This window comes from Mauremys mutica, chromosome 1 (assembly GCF_020497125.1).
Source record: "Mauremys mutica isolate MM-2020 ecotype Southern chromosome 1, ASM2049712v1, whole genome shotgun sequence".
NCBI lineage: Eukaryota > Metazoa > Chordata > Testudines > Geoemydidae > Mauremys > Mauremys mutica.
The window spans coordinates 309739544-309760656 of record NC_059072.1 but is presented as its reverse complement, the minus strand read 5'-3'; the positions used below and the strand labels follow the sequence as shown (position 1 = coordinate 309760656).

General features: G+C 44.0%; 1 long non-coding RNA gene across 1 annotated transcript in view; it reads right to left on the bottom strand.

Moving 5' to 3' along the window:
• Positions 1 to 273: 273 nt before the first annotated feature.
• The window catches only part of LOC123351388, a 37087-nt gene continuing 16247 nt past the window's right edge, over positions 274 to 21113 (bottom strand). Inside the window, exon 3 of the long non-coding RNA XR_006574019.1 lies at positions 274 to 393. This is a non-coding gene — a long non-coding RNA (uncharacterized LOC123351388). The remainder of the gene's footprint in view (positions 394 to 21113) is intronic.

The window sequence follows — 21113 nt, the reverse complement described above, 5'->3', positions numbered from 1 at the left end:
TTTAAGGCTGCTTAGTATCATTGGAACAGTGCAAAGTAGCCTAAGCAGATGCAGAGAATCTAGCCCATACTGAGAAGCGTTAAGAATTAGTAGCAATAGTACTAAACCAACAGGCCATACCTCTTCTCCAAATGTCCTTAGCTCTACAGTAAATAACATATTGCTACAAAACTCAATTTATTGCCATTTTAGGTGTCCAAAGGAATCCGTAATGTGCAGCAGGTCTCCTTCTCCTGGACGAGTTTACACTGGAGCAATGAATCTGATACTGTGGTCCTTTACATTCACTTGCTTACTTTTCCTCCTTGTCTTTGATCTCTTTCTTGGGAATAATTACACAGAGTCCTCTTCATGGTTTGTATTGTTTTCTGGACAAAAAGTGGGATAAGGATTCTAGAGAGAAAAATGGAGTCCATGCTCAGTCATTGTGAGATTGAAAGCCAAAGGTGTTAAGTTTAAAATGAAACTCGGTTTACATAAAAGTAACCCACCTAAAACAGGACTACATTGCTATCCCCAACTCAGTTTCTTCAAACCAAGCAGTGGTCTGGGGCTTCCCCACAGCAAGACACACAAATGCACCACGCTTTTGAAACTCCTGAACATGCAAGATCCTTCCCTCTCTTCCTGCAGAATTAGCACGTAGTCTGGTTTGCGAGACAGAGAGATGGAGAGCTATTCTGCATCATAGGGACTTTCACAAGCACACTTCACACTGAGGCACAGCACGCAAAAGGCCCTAGAGTCTTTCACTCTGAAAGAAGTGGAACAGTGAAGCCAAACACCTACCTGCTGTTACTGGCAGGAGGCAGAGACATGAGGCCTTCTGCCCCTGAGGGGACGCATCTCTCAGGTGCATACAACAGGCCATTGAAACTGCTGATGACTTTAGTATATTTGGGGAGTAACTCAAATTTCATCCATTACAATCAATGGTCTCCATACCAGCTCATAACAGCTCCATTTCAGAAGTCTTTTCCCAGCTGATGCAGGTGGATAGGACATTAGCTTGTGGACCTCAAGTGGCTGAACAAACACAGATTAGTTATATGCCACAATGTCCTATTTAACTGAGTGAAAGTCAGAGGGGACCTCATCCTCAAACACACAGAACACATCTTGGGAGCAAGGGGAGCGGACAGCCTGAGTCTATCATCATCCTAAGTAGAAGCTGTTTGGTGGGGAGGAGAAAGCACCTAGTCAGTGATGTGAACTGGGTGGGTGAAGGGCCTCTAAAGGTTTGGAGAAGAACCCAAACTTTCTTATGCTTATCCCCAGCAACCTGAGCTTCCCAAACTCCTCCAGGTTCACCTACCTACAACTGACACCAGAAAGCTGTCAATTGCCATCGAGAAGCACTGAGAAATTGGGAGGCCTAGACAAAAAAGCCCAGAATCATCCATCCAAAAGTGAGACTTCCAACAGACTCATCCGTCTCACCTCAGTCTCCCTTTTTCAGGGAGGCTTTTAAACTCTTTCTAGCAGGGGGTGGGTAGGTGTAGGACTGCATGCGCTGAACCCCTCAGATTCCGTCTTCATGTAAGCCAAAGGCCTCCACTTCAGGCTCTGACTTAAACAATACCCCTAGTGGTGGGCAGTTTATTATAAAAATCTTGTGCAAATCATCTAACACCAAAAAATAGCCCCTGTCACTTTTGAGCATGAAGGCCTTGTTCTCATCATCCCCCAGTGTCTTTCATCACAGTTAGGCTCCTTATACATCCTCTTCCATCTCTCTGCCAGGACAGTCACCCTGCCCTTCCTTCTGGGGAGCAGCCCCACTCTTCTCAGCAAGAACTCCCACAAACTCTGCTGGAGCACCCTTGCCCCCACAGCCCTCTCACTTTTCCTCAGGGTCCAACTCTCCAGCAAGGAGACATCAACAGGTAAACCCCTCTGCTGCTGCTGCTGCTCCTGCCTTCACCCCTCTCCAGCCCCAGCTCTCTGGCTTGGGGACACCAGCCAGCAAACGCCGCCCCCTGCCCCTTCTGCTCTCCTCCTTTAACCTTCTTCTAGGGACTACCTTCTGCCTGTGGCAGCTCTCATCTCCTGCCCTTCTCCTGACTGACTCTTTATGGCCCCCCGGTGCTGTCTCACCCTCTTAGTTGGCCCATCTGGGAGCACTTGGCCTGGAACAGGAGCGTTGAGCCCAGTTTCATTTAATGGGCACATGCATCTTCAAGCTGGTCTAGATCAGGGCCAGACTGCAGCAATTCTAAGCTTTAGCTTCACCATGGCATGGGGTACCCCATGGCCCTATTCCCTACATGGAGTGGCAGTAACAGGTTCCCTGCTCTCTTTCCAGAAAGGCAGGAGCAGGGACTAGCACCACAGGGCTCCTTCTCCTCCCAGGAGTGGTGCTCCCCTCCCCTTGGGAGCAGCATGGATCACTCCACCCCTGGAGAGGCCAGAGTAGCAGCAGGGATCCCTCCAGTGCTTATCTCAGGAGCAGAGGTTTATACATTTGAGTCAGTGGGCTAGGCACTCTTCTCCTTCCAAACTCACAGTCCTCCAGGGGGCATTTTCTGAAAACATCTACTCAATGTGCATCAGTCAAAAACAGGTAACAGAATGTTGGGAATCATTAGGAAAGTGATAGATAGAAAATATGTTATTGCCTCTATATAAATCCACAGTACACCCACAACTTGAATACTGAGTGCAGATGTGGTCGCCTCGTCTCCAAAAAGATGTATTAGAATTGGAAAGGGTTCAGAAAAGGGCAACAAAAGTTATTGGGGTATGGAACAGCTGCCATTAATAAAATTGGGTCTTTTCAGCTTGGAAAAGAGATGACTAAGGGGGGTATGACAGAAGTATATAAAATCATGGTGTGGAGAAAGTAAATAAATAAGTAAATAACACAAGAACTAAGGGTCACCAAATGAAATTAATAGGCAGCAGGTTTAAAACAAACAAAAGGAAGTATTTCTTCACACAATGCACAATCAATCTGTGGAATTCCCTGCCAGAAGATGTTGTGAAGGCCAAGACACTAACAGAGTTCAAAAAAGACCTAGATAAATTCATGGAGGATAGGTCCATCAATGGGTAGGGATGATGTCCCTAGCCTCTGTTTGCCAGAAGCTGGGAATGGGCAACAGGGGATGGATCACTTGATGATTACCTGTTCATGCCCTCTGAAGCATCTGGCATTGGCCACTGTCAGAAGACAGGATACTGGGCTAGACAGACCATTGGTCTGACCCAGTATGGCTATTCTTATGGGGTGATGTTGGCGGGACCTCCCCGAGCAGTGGATCTCAGAGTTGTCACTTCCATTGAGATGCAAGGGCAGTTCACCTCTTTCAGAGCTATTGTCTCAGACCGTCTGCAGACTAAGGCAGACCTCTGCACTGGTTACACTCGGGGCACGTTTCCAAGCTTTGCTTTCCAAACCGTGAAGACTAGAAATTTCTTTTATTATTCATTATTAATTCTTCTTATTATTGTTGTTGTTATTAAATGAAAGCTGAGGTTCTGGTGTAACCACACAACTCCCAGAGCTTGGGCTCTGGACATGAAACTATAGCTCCTATGCCTTAATCCACCCAAGGTCTAGATGATTAGGAGTTCTCAAACCTTTTCAGGCCAGAGCACATCTTCAAAAGGACATTGTCTCTCAGACACTCATTCACAAATATGCAGGTCACCTCTCCTCTTCTCCCACGTGAGCACAATGTCCCTGCAGTACGTACAGTCATCATAGATAAGTATTCAACATATCTGCAATGTCTTAATGTCAGTTGGCTGCTGAAAAGAAGAAGCACCTGCACACATGATCATTTAGCTCTCCGCAGACTACCAGAAAGTCCTCAGCAGCCCAAACTGGTTCACAGGACAGAGTCTGAGAATGGCTGCTCTAGATCACATATAGAAATTGCTAGCTTCCTTGCTATTGAGAATTGAGCTATTTGCTTGTCTTGCTGCTCATTTAGGGCCTGAATCCAAGCCCTTGGTGTCAGTGGGAGTCTTTTTATTACCTGCCATTGATGCTATACATGTTTAATTGCTGTTGAGCCACCATACTAGTTAGCACAGAAGCAGGAACATTTCTGCATATGACTCAGGAGTGTGAATTAATAAAGCCATTCAGAGAAAAGGTCAGTCATGGAGAGAATATACATGGAAAGTGCAATTTTACTCCCACCAGACTCAGGCCTTTTCATGCAAAGCCATTATTTCTAATTAGACAAAATATAATCAGTGGGTAAGAAAAAAGGGTCACTTCGAGCATTACTTGTGGTAAAAACAATGGTATAAAAGTACCAATTCCACCCCATCCATTAAAGATTATACATTGGGCCACCTCAAAGCAGGACTTGGCAGCCCAGATTTCCTTCCAATTAAATGACATCAGGGAAGCATTTGAAACAGCGTGGGCCCCTTTTCATTGTTACTTATGACTAACTGATAAACTGATATAACATTGAACTATTTATCACCGTAATACCAACCTACATACCATAACCACTGAGTCAGTATTTAACTGAATCAGTGAAACCAAACCAGTTCTACAGAAAATACTGCCCATGCTTTCCATTCTACATATTCAGAAACCTTGAATTATTATTATTTATTATTTGTATTATCGTAGCACCCGGGAGCCCCCGTCATGACCAGGACCCCATTGTGATAGGCGCTGTACAAACCCAGAACAAAAAGACATTCTCTGCCCCAAAGACGTTACCTTCTAAGTGCAAAAGAAGACACAACAGGTGGATACAGACAGAGACTGACAGGGGAGTACCAGGAAACAATGGGACAATATTGAATTGCATTGCCTCCCCCACACAGCCCTAAAATTTGTAGTATAGGGTTAAATTGGGGAAACAACCCAAAGAACTGAGCTAAGAATTTGCCTTGCTGTTCACTTCATCCCGTACTGCACAAGCTGAACTACTGTTGAACTATCGTGTGAACTAGTCAGCACAAGTCTACTCCACTATCTTTGCCACGTCTCGAGTAAAGCAGTTCACTTTTTTTCCTGGCACCGCTCTGTGAGATTTTTCATTCTTCAGTGAACATGGCCCCAGTGCTGGAAGCCATGATGAGCTGTCTCTCTGCTTGTTTTGAGGTCTGTAGTACAGACATCACTGCTACCAACTGTATTTGTAGATCACAGTTCACACAGGTTTGGGCCTACACCAAACCACAAGGGATTGGTCATGAAACTTTAGCGCTCGCTAACGGCTATTTGGATCATTCATTATTGTTTACATAGCAACACTGGTGTATACGGAACTGCATAGCTTGGTGGACATAACAGGTCCCTGCCCGAAAGAGGTTACAGGCTAACGGAGCGGTAGGTATAACACAACACAGAACAAACATATGGGTAGCATACCCAGGATGTGTCAGAATAAGTGGGCGTTTAGATGGTGCTTGAAGGTGGCCAAAGCATCTGGGCACACGTGGCTGGGGAGGCTGACTCAGGTGCATAGCATGGCATGAGAGATAGCACAAAGTCTGGAATGCTTGTAGATAACAAATGACCAAATTCTGCCCTGGCATAAGCAGGTTCAACTCGTTTTCATGTCAATGGGCGTGGCCTCTGCTGATGTCAAGGTTAAATTTGGCCTCAGAGGGAGCAGGCCAGAGACAATGACAATGAATGTAAGTGAGTAATTCTTGAAACTTGTGGGGAGAACATTCATAACTTTGGCTTCCTGTTCTGCACGTACAAAGACAGATGTTTTTGTCTAAAGGAGTGGAAATAATGTACAACTACTTACACTTCTATGGTGCCATTCATTCAGAATTCCTTTCCAGACTGTATGCAACTACAGTTCACTTGCCTACCACTGAAATGCAGCCTCTCCCCCAGGGTGCAGCCCAGCAGCCATTCTGCACCAATAATGCACACAGTAAAATGAGGGAAAATGGAGATTCCCACTTCTAACATCAGCCACTGGAGTCACTGGACACTCGAGCCCTTCCATGTGGGGCAAATAGCAAGTGTGACAGAGATGTGACCTTTTGTAACTGACTCATGTCAGGTTACTGGGGCCAGGAAATAAAATTTAGTCTCCTACCAGCACTCCTATGCATCACACCTTTATTCATCTCCCCACAGAGCAATGACTTTTAGTGAGGACAAAGCCATGCTCACATTTCTGGGGGACAGCACCGTACCCACACGCAAAATAATTAACGAGAGACGCTGTCAAGATGGTTGAAAAGATATGATTTTGAAACTCCTTAATGGTGTTACTCACTTCTGAGATCAAGACCTGTCAAACCTTTTCCACTTGCAGCCCCCAATCTATCCCCCGAGTCCCAGAATCCTTTTCACCATATACAATGTATGAGTTGGCAAATTCCACTGCCAGACCAATGCTGAAGTTAGGAAGCAGTGTGAGAACACAGTACGTTAAAAAATGTATTTTTGGCATATCTCCAGTTGGCTTGAGATGGACCAGAGTAAGATAGCCCCCAAAACATTTGATTAAATTAAACATAGTGGATTTTTTGTAATGTTTATTGATATGGCCACAAATATGTCTATCTAATTTTTGCATTTCATGCCATACAAGAGCTGTAACAATATCATTATTGCACCAATATGCTGCTGGTTGGGTAGAATCCTCCTAACACAGCATTAGGAAAAGCAGAACACAATACCCCAGGGCCTATTGCTTCTATTAAAAAATATAGTCGATGACATATTTTAATGTAATCAAAAAGGGCAAGGTTACTATTTACCCCATGTGCCCGGGCAGAGGGGACAGGAGGCATAAGGTGCATGGTGGGTCCCAGTGCAGTGGGCCAGTGAGCTCTGTGGGGCTGTAATTCCCCCTCCAGTTCATGTAGGCAGGGAGTAGACAGGCAAGGATGAGGAGTGGGCAAATCTTTGATTCTAACATCTTCAGTACCCAGCCAGCACAACTGAACCAGTGCAGAGAGGAAAGTGAGCTGCACCTGGGAAAGGACTGGTGCTCAGTACTGCCCCCTGGAGCAAGGGGGAACCAGACACCAAACTGGGGCTCTGAGTCACAAATCATTTCCCAGAGTGCTCCTGGGCAGAACAATCACACACTGCCCCTTACTGAGGGCAGATTGTATTGTTACAAGCTAGCCTAGAACTAGTCTTAATAAATCTCTATCTTGCTTAAAATGTCTAATAATATTAGATGTTGTAAAATCTTTCATTGTTTTAATAAAACCTAAATATAAGGCCTAAAGTACTTGACAGTGTTGTTTTTAACTAACATAATATTAAAAAGATGCAACAAATAAAAATGACTTACCATTGAATGTAGCCAAGATATTATTTAAACAGTATTTCTCTCTGTGAAAATAGTCTGTTTTGCACTCATAGGCCCAACAGGTAAAGCAGCAGTATTATTTTTTTACAGTTTAAGTGTTCAGAATCTGTTCCCAGCAACAGAAGCCACTTTAATATGAAATGCATCATTAGTGCGACGGGGCCCTGCTGATGGACTACACTGATAAGTCACCAAAGCAACCCTGATTGGAGATGGTGCTCGGAGAATGCACCACATTAATTTACTAGCCTAACGTTATTGCTCTGAGTTTATTTTTAACTATAATGTCCTGGCCAATGGCAATACATCTCAGAGATACACTGACTCCGCAGAATGCACAGAGCACAGAGTGAGAGCGACAACATGCTTTTGTTTTCAGCAGCCTAAGAAAAAGTTGGACATACTTAGTGTTACAGTATAAGCCTTTTTTTTTTTTTTTTGGTCTCTGATCTAAAGTGTATACCCAGTGGAACATCAATGAGCCTACCTCAAGCATAACACTTTCAGCAGCTGAATGCTTAGGAACACATTAACACTACAGTGCTAAGTGCCTAATAATACAGTAATTCTTTCCTGCAAGCAGTACTCTGATTTTCACTCCCCATAGCATCAGACATCATCCAACATGCCACCTATGGAGGTTAAGTAATCAGTATCATAGAGGGGGACTAAACGATGACAGAGAAGAAAGGGCTGTGGGAGGTGTCTTACAAGTTCCTTGACATAATTTAACAGAACACATAACAAGGCAAAGACAAGAGCTAGACAGGAAAACGGGAAGAATTAATTGCTGCTTTGTCGTGCGTGGCGCTGGGAACAGCACAACGGGCAATCATTCCTGCTGACTTCAAAACACAAAATAATGCCAATGAGGCCAGTTGGGACTAAGAGTTGATGTCTGGGCCATTTAAACAATTTTGAGAAGATGGTACAAACATGCAAATTGCCAAGCAATAGACTTGCAATTTTCCTGTCTTGCAAGGAGCTGACTTTACAGCTGACAGAAAAAAAGCGTTAAAGAGATATTGCAAGCTTCAAACAGGGGGAAAGCATTTTATTGATCAAATTAATCATCATCCATGGTGCATACAGTGTTTAGTATATGCAGAGTGCTTGAGGAAGTGTGATACTTAGGTGTTAAGACTTATATGTGGCCAAAAGACTAGCAGTACTGGGGGCCCACCTTGAGCCATTTTCAAGAGACCTGAATTTTGCAAACTATTGAGCACACCCTCCCTCTGAAAATCAGATCCCTTGAACGTATCTCAAGTTGGGCACCCAAAAACGAAGGCACTCAATGTCACAAGTCACTTTTGAAATCCCTAACCATGTAGGTGGTGAGGTCACTATGTTCCTCAGGGTATTGAAATACTGAACATTTGGCTTCATTCCGCCCTGACTGAAAGGTTTCCACAAGTGTAACCTAGGGCACAGGGCCCTCAGCAGTCTATGCCTGGGGGTTGCAATGATTTAAGACAACCGCAATTCCTGCTCTACTGAGACGATGAAGCCAGACAGACCCATTTCAAAAGTAGGGAGTGGTCATGGCCAGGATAGTTGGGACATGAGCTAATTCAGTGCTATTCTCCAGCTGCCTCAGGTGGAGATGCCAGGAAGCCGCAGCCGGCACCTCTTTAAAGCTGCCTTCACGTGATGGGGCACGGCCATGGTGCAATTTACAACCACCGTGCCAGCAGGTGTGAATCAAGCCCTTAATTGCGGGCCACTCTCCTATTCTGCAGCGTACAGTTTATTTAGCTAATGTCAAATGGAAATAGGGTGACCAGATGTCCCGATTTTATAAAGACAGTCCCGCTTTTTGGGTCTTTTTCTTATATAGGCTCCTATTACCCCCCACCCCCGTCCCGATTTTTTCAGATTTGCTGTCTGGTCACCCTAAACATAAAATCAGGTCATCACAAAATTTCACAATCAAAAAGTGGCTTCTAGGCCTGTGAATGGGCCATGCCAATGTCAAACTTGTTTGGCCAGTGCTCCATTATAAGCTGCTTTGCCTGTGCAGCATGATAGTAATTAGTGTCCATGCTTTCTCTGGCCCTGCTAAGCTCCTGAGGGTAGGGACTGTCTTTTGGCTTTGGGTTTGTATAGTCCCTTGCAAAATGGAGTCCTAGTCAATGGATAAGGTCCCTAGGCACTTCCACAATGCAAATAAATGACAGTGATGCACTATCATATGTCCTGACAGCAACCAGGAATGGAAACAGCTCACTGGGACCAAAATTGTATGGGGAAACCTGGGAACTGCAGCATTGCACACAGAGTTAGATCAATGAGATTGCTGCTGTTACACCTAACCACACTCGGCTAGACTTGCCATTTTGTCTCTAGATAGACAATAAAGCGCATGGCTTGGGCCTTCCAAAGTGGGACTTGATGAAAAATTGAGCCACCTCAGATCGAGATTTCAAAATCAGCCAACCCATGAGAATGGCAGCACTTAGGGACAAATGAGTTTATTTATTTATTGTTAAAAACACCATCAGATGATTTAGTACCGTCAATTCATGCAATAGCCACCCATGTAATCCTGTGCACTTACCTTCATTATCCTTATCGTCCGTCTCCCTTTGTCTCTATGGTTTGTCTCACTCAGATGTCGCAAATTAGACTGTAAGCAGGCCCAGGTTTACCTGTGTGTTTGCACAGTGCCGAGCGCAATGGGTTCCCTATGCTGAGTGGGGGCTACAATAAATAATAAACATATCATATTTTCTGGATAGTGGAGGGAAGAGGAGTGTTAGAAAATATCCTACTAACACTTGATAACAATCATCAGCATGTCCATAGTACTGCAGCTTCATAATGAGTGTGAAGTCACACAATACCATGGGAGACAAAGAGTCACACAACTGTATAGCTGGAATCTTTAGCAACAGGGAAGAACTTTTATTTTAAAAAAATCCTAATAAGGAATATACCGAATGCAAACATATAAGTAAACCTGGGCAATCAATTCACTATGTACAATTGGCTGGCTCAACACATGTGCTAGAGCCACTATAATATACAAAGGCAGTCCAGGATTATGACTTTCAAAAGTGTACTGTGGAAAAAAAAGGCTACATTTTGCATCGTTTATATGGCAACATTTTTAAAGTTCACTTTCCGCAAACATTTGTACAAATAAAAATTGAGAATGTTCCCAGAAAGCAAACACTAAATATGTGCATGCCCAAAGTGAATTTATTTAAGCCATTCAAAAGAATATTTGCAAAACATGTTGGCAGTATTCATCCACTTTTAATATTGTGGCTGAAGATTTATCTATACAATGACTAGATTTCCTATATATGTGTAACACCCACAGACCCCGGGCATCGGCGGGTGGGATCAAACTGAGGACCTCTGGAGCTTAGTGCATGAGCCTCTACTGAATGAGCTAAAAGCCAACTGCTTCTTGGCTAAGGCTGCACAGCAAACTCAGGCCTGGTCTACATTACGCGTTTATACCGAATTTAGCAGAGTTAAACCGATTTAACCCTGCACCCGTCCACACAACGAAGCCCTTTATATCGATATAAAGGGCTCTTAAAACTGATTTCTGTACTCCTCCCCGATGAGAGGAGTAGCGCTGAAATCGGTATTGCCATGTCGAATTAGAGTTAGTGTGGCCGCAATTTGGCGGTATTGGCCTCCGGGAGCTATCCCACAGTCCGCCATTGTGACCACTCTGGACAGCCATCTGAACTTGGATGCACTGGCCAGGTAGACAGGAAAAGCCCCGCGAACTTTTGAATTTCATTTCCTGTTTGGCCAGCGTGGAGAGCTCACCAGCACAGGTGACCACGCAGAGCTCATCAGCACAGGTAACAATGCAATCTCCTGAGAATCGAAAAAGAGCTCCAGCATGGACCGCACGGGAGGTACTGGATCTGATCGCTGTATGGGGAGAGGATTCCATGCTAACAGAACTCCGTTCCAAAAGACGAAATGAAAAAATATTTGAAAAAATTTCCAAGGCCATGATGCAGAGGGGCCACACCATGGATTCAGTCCAGTGCTGTGTGAAAGTTAAGGAGCTCAGACAAGCCTACCAGAAAACCAAAGAAGCAAACAGAAAGTCCGAGGCAGGGCCAAAAACATGCCGCTTCTACGCTGAGCTGCATGCAATTCTAGGGGAGTCCTCCACCACTACCCCACCCCTGTCCGTGGATTCCGAGGTGGGGGTGGTAATCTCAGCCATGGCTGAGGATTCTGCGGACGGGGAAGATGAGGAGGAGGAAGAGGAGGACGAGCGTGCAGAGAGCACACAGCACTCCGTTCTCCCCAACAGCCAGGAGCTTTTTCTCACCCAGATGGAATTACCCTCCCAGCCCTCCCAAGCCACTATCCCACACAATGAAGCCATGGAAGGGACTTCTGGTGAGTGTACCTTTGTAAATATAAAACATGATTTAAAAGCAAGCATTTTTTAATGATTAATTTGCCCTGAGGACTTGGGATGCATTCACGCCCAGTACAGTTACTGGAAAAGTCTGTTAACATGTCTGGGGATGGAGCGGAAATCCTCCAGGGACATCTCCATGAAGCTCTCCTGGAGGTACTCCAAAAGCCTTTGCAGAAGGTTTCTGGGCAGGGCAGTCTTATTCCGTCCTCCATGGTAGGACACTTGACCACGCCATGCATGTAGCAAGTAATCTGGTATCATTGCATGACAAAGCCTAGCTGCGTATGGTCCCGGTGTTTGCTGGCATTCAAGCAACATCCGTTCTTTATCTCACTGTGTTATCCTCAGGAGAGTAATATCATTCCTGGTAACCTGGTTGAAATTCAGGAATTTAATTAAGGGGACAGAGATGGCCATTCCTACTGGGCTGTTTGCCTGTTGCTTAAAAGAAATCCTTCCTTGCAGGTAACCAAGTAGCGGGAAGGCGGGGGGTGATTGGCGCTGAGCTTTTTCGCATTTGGCTAGCAGGGATCTTCCCTGCTACCAGCCACGCGGTGGCGGGAGGAGGGGGGTGTTTAGCAGTGATCTTCCATGATACCAGCCACACGGTGTGGGGAGGGGTAAAGCGATCATCTCAGAGAATTGGATGGGGGGGTGGTTTCTGCTGCTGCATGTTAACAGGAAAGAAGCAGCACTGAACGGGCTTTGCTTGCTATTTGGTAAAGGAGGGCGCTGGATATATGAAGGCTGCAGAAGCGGAAAGACAATGGCTTACCATGGCCGCATGCAAGCCGAATTCTGCTGCCCGGACCTGCATCTGTGAGCTCTCTAACACCAGAGCTGCAGGCACTCAATATTAAGATGCAAAATGCGACCTTGTAGTGAAATCACCTGTGCTATGTAAGGTGAATAGTGTTGTTCACCGTGAAAGAGTATAACCATTGTTCTGTAAAATATATCTTTTTAAATACTTCTCTCCCTTTTTTCCCTCCCTCATGCAGCTGCAAATTTTTCAAGCATCCCTACTCCGTCCCGAAGGCTAGCTCAGATAAGGCGGCGGAAAAAAAAGATGCGAGATGAAATGTTCTCGGAAATCATGGAAGTGACCCACAATGAAAGAGCTCATCTGAATGAGTGGAAGGACATGGTATCAAATTACAGGAAAGATGCCAGTGAACGTGAGGACAGGAGGGACGCTCGAGATGAGAGGTGGCGGCAGGAAGATCAGAGGTGTAGGCAGGAAGATCAGCGGTGGCGAGATGCAACTCTGGGGCTGCTGCGTGATCAAACTGACATGCTCCGGCATCTGCTGGAGCTTCAGGAACGCACCAGGATGTTAGAGTGCCGCTGCAGCCCCTGTATAACCACCCTCACCCCTCACCATGTTCCACATCCTCCTCACCCAGACGTGTAAGAACGCGTGGGGGGAGGCTCCGTGCACCCGCCCACTCCACCCCAGTGGACAGCCCAACCAAAAGGCTGTCATTATTTTGAAATTTTTTTAGTGGCCTTTTCCTTCCCTCCTATCCTCCTCCCAAACCCCACCCGGGCTACCTTGTCAGTTCTCTCCCTCTTTTTATAATGAATTAATAAAGAATACATGATTTTTAAATGATAGTGACTTTATTTCCTTAAGCAAGCTGTAATCAAAGGGGGAGGGTGGGTTGCTTACAGGGAAAGAGTCAATCAAGGAGGGGGGTTCATCAAGGGGAAACAAACACAGCAGTCACACCGTACCCTGGCCCGTGATGAAACTCGTTTTTAAAGCTTCTGTGATGCGCACCGCTTCCTGGTGTGCTCTTCCAATCGTCCTGGTGTCTGGCTGCGAGTAATCAGCAGCCAAGTGATTTGCCTCAGCCTCCCACCCCGCCATAAAGGTCTCCCCCTTACTCTCACAGAGATTGTGGAGAACACAGCAAGCAGCAATAACAAAGGGGACATTGGTTTGGCTGAGGTCTGAGCAAGTCAGTAATGTGCGCCAGCGCGCCTTTAAACGGCCAAATGCACATTCTACCACCGTTCTGCACTTGCTCAGCCTGTAGTTGAACAACTCCTGACTACTGTCCAGGCTGCCTGTGTATGGCTTCATGAGCCATGGCATCAAGGGGTAGGCTGGGTCCCCAAGGATAACTACGGGCATTTCAACATCCCCAACTGTTATTTTCTGGTCTGGGAAGTAATTCCCTTGCTGCAGCCGTTTAAACAGAGCAGTGTTCCTGAAGACATGAGCGTCATGAACCCTTCCCGGCCATCCCACGTGGATGTTGGTGAAACGTCTCTTGTGATCCACCAGTGCTTGCAGCACCATTGAAAAGTACCCCTTGCGGTTTACGTACCGGGTGGCCTGGTGCTCCGGTGCCAAGATAGGGATATGGGTTCCATCTATCGCCCCACCACAGTTAGGGAATCCCATTGCAGCAAAGCCATCCACTATGACCTGCACATTTCCCAGAGTCACAACCTTTTGTAGCAGCAGCTCAGTGATTGCTTTGGCTACTTGCATCACAGCAGCCCCCACAGTAGATTTTCCCACTCCAAATTGATTCCTGACTGACCGGTAACTGTCTGGCGTTGCAAGCTTCCAGAGGGTTATTGCCACTCGCTTCTCAACTGTGAGGGCTGCTCTCATCTTGGTATTCTGGCGTTTCAGGGCAGGAGAAAGCAAGTCACAAAGTTCCATGAAAGTGCCCTTACGCATGCGAAAGTTTCGCAGCCACTAGGAATCGTCCCAAACCTGCAAAACTATGCGGTCCCACCAGTTTGTGCTTGTTTCCCGGGCCCAAAATCGGCGTTCAATGGCTAGAACCTGCCCCATTACCAGCAGGATCTCCAAAGCGCAGGGGCCCATGGTTTGAGAGAATTCTGTGTCCATGTCCTCATCACTGTCATCGCCGCGCTGCTGTAGCCGCCTCCTCCTCGCCTGGTTTTGCAGGTCCTGGTTCAGCATAGACTACACGATAATGCGCGAGGTGTTTACAACGTCCATGATTGCGGTCTTGAGCTCAGCAGGGTCCATGCTTGCTGTGCTATGGTGTTTGCACAGTTCACCCAGGAAAAAAGTCACGAAACGGTTGTCTGCTGCTTTCATGGAGGGAGGGGTGAGGCTGTACCCAGAACCACCCACGACAATGTTTTTTGCCCCATCAGGCACTGGGATGTCAACCCAGAATTCCAAGGGGCGGGGGAGACTGCGGGAACTATGGGATAGCTATGGGATAGCTACCCACAGTGCAACGCTCTGGAAATCGACACCAGCCTCGGTACATGGACGCACACCGCCGAATTAATGTGCTTAGTGTGGCCGCGTGCACTCGACTTTATACAATCTGTTTTTAAAAAACGGTTTCTGTAAAATCAGTATAATCCCGTAATGTAGACATACCCTTAATCTCTCCCTCTCTCTAAGTGGTCTTAGTGCCACTAGATGGGATAGAACCACACCCAGAAAGTGTGTGGGTTACATATATACAGCTTTAATGCCATACCACTTAACATACCAGAAGGCATGATACATATTATGAAACATACAGACAAATATTTTAAATGTGTTCACTATATCATTTTTATTTATAGTGATATAAATGCAGAAAGATTTGTGACCTAAATAAACATTTTTTTCAATATATGGAAGTAGAGATAAATATATAATAGAAAGAATAAAAGGAAAGCATTGGCCAGATCTTGATAAACATAAAGGCAGATTAAAGAGGAACAAGCTATTCTGTTTCTGTCTGGTGGAAGGAAAGGAAATGTATGAAAAACTGGCTTTAGTGACTTTAGAATCATAAAAAGAACAGGAGTACTTGTGGCACATTAAAGACTAACAAATTTATTTTAGCATGAGCTTTTGTGAGCTACAGCTCACTTCTTCAGATGCATCCGAAGAAGTGAGCTGTAGCTCATGAAAGCTCATGCTAAAATAAATTTGTTAGTCTTTAAGGTGCCACAAGTACTCCTGTTCTTTTTACGGATACAGACTAACACGGCTGCTATTTAGAATCATAGATTTTAAGGTCAGAATGGACCATTATGATTATCTAGTCTGACCTCCTGCACAATGCAGGCCATAGAATCTCACCCATCCACTCCTGTATCAAACCTGTGTCTGAGCCATTGAAGTCCTCAAATCATGGTTTAAAGACTTCAAGGTGCAGATAATCTTCCAGCAAGTGGCTCGTGCCCCATGCTGCAGAGGAAGGCGAAAAACCCCCAGGGCTTCTGCCAGTGTGTCCTGGAGAAAAATTCCTTCCCGACTCCAAATATGGTGACCAGCTAAACCCTGACCATGTGGGCAAGACTCACCAGCCAGACATCCAGGAAACAATTCTCTGTAGTAACTCAGATCCTACCCCATCTAACATCCCATCACAAGCCATTGGACATATTTACTACTAGTAGTCAAAGACTAATTAATTGCCAAAATTAGGCCATCCCATTATACCATCCCCTCCATAAACTTTTTAAGCTTAGTCTTGAAGCCAGATAGGTCTTTTGCCCCTACTACTCCCCTTGGAAGGCTGTTCCAGAACTTCACTCCTCTGATGGCTAGAAACCTTCATTTAATTTCAAATCTAAACTTCCTGATAGGCAGTTTATATCCATTTGTTCTTGTGTCCGCATTGGTACTGAGCTTAAATAATTCCTCTCCCTCCCTGGTATTTATTCCTCTGATATATTTATAAAGAGCAATCAACTCTCCCCTCAGCCTTCTTTTGGTTAGACAGAACAAGCCAAGCTCTTTGAGTCTCCTTTCATATGACAGGTTTTCCATTCCTCAGATCATCCTAGTAGCCCTTCTCTGAACCTGTTCCAGTTTGAATTCATCCTTCTTAAACATGGGAGATCAGAACTGCACATAGTATTACAGATGCGGTCTCACCAGGGCCTTGTATAACAGTACTAACACCTCCTTATCTCTACTGGAAATACCTTGCCTGATGCATCACAAGACTGCATTCACTTTTTTCACCGCCATATCACATTGGCGGCTCATAGTCATCCTGTGATCAACCAATACTCCGTGGTCCTTCTCCTCCTCTGTTACTTCCAACTGATGCCTCCCCAGCTTATAACAATAGTTCTTGTTATTAATCCCTAAATGCATGACCTTGCACTTTTCACTATTAAATTTCATCCTATTACTATTATTCCAGTTTACAAGGTCATCCAGATCTTCCTGTATGATATCCCGGTCCTTCTCTGTATTGGCAATACCTCCCAGCTTTGTGCCATCCACAAACTTTATTAGCACATTCCCACTTTTTGTGCCAAGGTCAGTAATAAAAAGATTAAATAAGATTGGTCCCAAAACTGATCCCTGAGGAACTCCACTAGTAACCTCCCTCCAGCCTGACAATTCACCTTTCAATACAACCCGTTGTAGTCTCCCCTTTAACCAGTTCCTTATCCACCTTTCAATTTTCATATTGATCCCCATCTTTTCCAATTTAGCTAATAATTCCTCATGTGGAACCGTATCAAATGCCTTACTGAAATCGAGGTAAATTAGATCCACTGCATTTCCTTTGTCTAAAAAATCTGTTACCTTCTCAAAGAAGGAGACCAGGTTGGTTTGGCATGATCTACCTTTTGTAAAACCATGTTGTATTTTGTCCCAATTACCATTGACATCAATGTCCTTGACTACATTTTCCTTCAAAATTTTTTCCAAGACCTTGCATACTACAGATGTCAAAATGACAGGCCTGTGGTTGCCCGGATCACATTTTTTTCCTTTCTTAAAGATAGGAACTATGTTAGCAATTTTCCAGTCATACAGTACAACCCCTGAGTTTACAGATTCATTAACAATTCTTGCTAATGGGCTTGCAATTTCATGTGCCAGTTCCTTTAATATTCTTGGATGAAGATTATCTGGGCCTCCTGATTTCGTCCCATTAAGCTATTTGAGTTTGGCTTCTACCTCAGATGTGGTAATATCTACCTCCATAGTCTCATTCCAATTTGTCATCCTACCATTATCCCTAAGCTCCTCATTAGCCTCATTAAAGACTGAGGCAAAGTATTTGTTTAGATATTGGGCCATGCCTACAGCATCCTTAACCTCCTCTCCAGCCTCAGTGTTTAGTGGTCCCACTTCTTCTTTCTTTGTTTTCTTCTTATTTATATGGCTATAGAACCTTGGTTTTAATTCCCTTTGCAAGGTCCTACTCTACATGGCTTTTAGCCTTTCTCACTTCATCCCTACATGTTCTGACCTCAATAAGGTAGCTTTCCTTGCTGATCACTCCCATCTTCCATTCCTTGTAGGCTTTCTGCTTTTTCTTAATCACCTCTCTGAGATGCTTGCTCATCCAGCTTGGTCTACAACTCCTGCCTATGAATTTTTCCCCCTTTCTTGGGATGCGGGCTTCTGATAGTTTCTGCAACTTTGACTTGAAGTAATTCCAGGCTTCCTCCACCTTTAGATCCCCAAGTTCTTCAGTCCAATCCACTTCCCTAACTAATTTCCTTAATTGTTTAAAGTTAGCCCTTTTGAAATAAAAAACCCTAGTCACAGATCTATTTTTGTCGATCCTTCCATTTAGTTTAAACTGAATTAGCTCATGATTGTTCGAACCAAGGTTGCCCCTGCAACCATTTCTTCTATGAGGTCCTCACTGCTCACCAAAACCAAATCTAAAATGGCATCCTCTCTTGTTGGTTCAGCAACTACTTGGTGAACTACTTCCCAGTCTATATCTGGGAAGTTAAAATCTCCCATGATCACACAATTCCCATTAGTATTTACTTCATTAAAAACTTTAAAAAGGTCTCTATCCATATCCAAATCAGATCCCAGCAGTCTATAGCACAACCCAAGCACTGTCTCAGGGGAGGCTCTAGTAGCTTTCTTCCCCAATGTGATTTTTGCCCAGACAGACTCTGTCTTATCCATTCCATCCCTTCTTATTTCTTTACAGTCTACCTCATCATTGATATACAATGCTACTCCACCACCTTTGCCTTTATTTCTGTCTCTCCTAAACAGTACATACCCTTCAATACCTGTACTCCAGTCATGACTACTATTCCACCATGTTTCTGTTATCCCTATAATATCCGGTTTCACTTCCTGCACCAGTAACTCTAGTTCCTCCATTTTGTTACCTAGGCTCCTCACCATAAAATCTAAATCAATTTGTTGCTGGATTGTGTCTCTGAACCTGGAATCAGAAGGAGATCAAATGCACTTAGCATGTTTAGTTTCTGGTTCAAAGAGAGCTGTCTAAGTGGGTCACCATAACTCTCAGAATAGCAAAAAGTGAAGCTAAGCAGAAGTCCACCAACTTTCCCTGAAGCAATCAGGAATCCAGCAGCATTGTGTAACAGCTTTGATAATCCAAGATGTACAGTCAGGAATTGCCCAATCACCTGCAGAGAGCCAAATGATATGCTGTGCAATTAAGAGTTGTTTGAAGTGTGCTAGAAGGGATGCAACCCAAATGAAGCTATTAAAGGTCTTAGTCAACTTAGCTCTGACAGAATTGTGGCCAAGCTCATTTATTGCATGAGAATTTGTAAGTGATATGTACCGCAAACACACACACACACACACACACACACACACACACACACCCCTAAAAACATCTTTCAGGTGCTCATATAAAACTGGAGATTGGAGGAAAGGCATGTGAGAAAAGATTAAAAGATTCACCTATCCCATAAATTATGGTCCAAGATTTTTTAGTGTTGAGGAATTTTCTCACGCAAACAACTTTAGCTATAAAAATCCATCCTGTTAACCACAGCTGGGTTTTTTTTAAAATCACCTTCAGAAAAAAATTGGTTGAAGGTTTTTCCTTTGACATTTCTGTTTTTCCTCGGGAAATTTTTAAAAGAAATGAATGATTTTTTTCAAAAAAAAACAAAGGAAAAATGCATTTCAAAACTATACAAAAAGTTTCTTTGTTTTTCAATGGGAAATTTCAAAACGAAACAAAAAAAATTAATTGGAAATGACAGTTTCCTGCCAAAAAAAATTGTTTTTGAGGAAACCCCATAGTTTTTTGGTAGAAATATTTCTACCAACTCTATTGTTAGCTTCCAAAACTCAACACCAGATTCAGAAAGAAGCTGGGAAAAGGTCATAATATGTATTGCTTCCTTTCACAGACTCTGAACTGTCCTCTCCTTAGCAAACAGTATAGGACAATGGGGTGCGGGGGAAGAGGCTAGTAGTGCATTCTTAACTTCAACTTGTTTGAAGAAGGATGCATTTATTCAAAATGCTGAATGAAGATGACAGCATGGAACAAAGAGGCATGAAAAGAATGGTATACGCTTTGATGATCCTGAAAAAAAGATGTGTACATCATTAGCAAAACAAATGATCTGTATAGCGTCTGCACCAAACCTTAGCTAATATAAAAGATGGTAGAATGCTACGTCATGAATGAAAAAACGTAGGCCAAAGATGTTCCAAGTGACACTCCGTGAACCATTAAAAAAAGCTTTTAAGAAAAATTACTGCCTAATTCCTTCTCATTTACACTGATGAAAATCAGCAGATATAAAACAAATAAAAGGAAGTATTTCTCCACACAATGCACCGTCAATCTGTGGAACTCCCTACCAGAAGATGTTGTGAAGGCCAAAACACTAACAGAGTTCAAAAAAGACCTAGATAAGTTCGTGGAGGATAGGTCCATCAATGGTTATTACCCAGGATGGGCAGGAATGGTGTCCCTAGCCTCTGTTTGCCAGAAGCTGGGAATTGGTGACAGGGGATGAATCGCTTGATGATTATCTGTTCTGTTCATTCCCTTTGGGGCACCTGGCATTGGCCAATGTCAGAAGACAGGATACTGGGCTAGATGGACCTTTGGTCTGACCCAGTATGGCTGTTCTGATGTTCTTATGTTCTTAAGAATAATTCCATTAAAGTCAACGACACCAGACCAGTGCAAAAACAATCAAAGTAAAATTACATAATTTATTGAAAAATAGTATCGTATCAAAACTGAATGCTTTTCCAGAAGATATGCTTCAGTCAAACAGAAGTTATTGGGCTCACTGGGGGTAACTGAGTGGAATTCTATGGTTGTGTTATACAGGCAGTCAGACTAGACAACCTAATGGTCTTTCTGGACTTAAAAAAAAATCTATGAATCTATTAATTATCCTAGCTACATACAGAAAAAGGTGGCAGAATACTGTGTGAAAAGATCAGTTTGTCTATGATCAGGGTGACATTATCAAGAAGCTATGATTAATAATACACATATATTGGTTCTCCAAAAATTCGTGTGTTTTACTAGTGGATGCAAACGAAGGCAGTTCCACAAAAACATAGACTCACAATGTTCCAATGAACAGTACTATCTTCTGCAATTTCCATTACACCAATGCTAACCTGATGCCATCAAACATCCTAATGTTGCCTCGATCCATATAAAATTGGCCTTATAAAAGAGGGCATTTGAAGGAAACTGCAC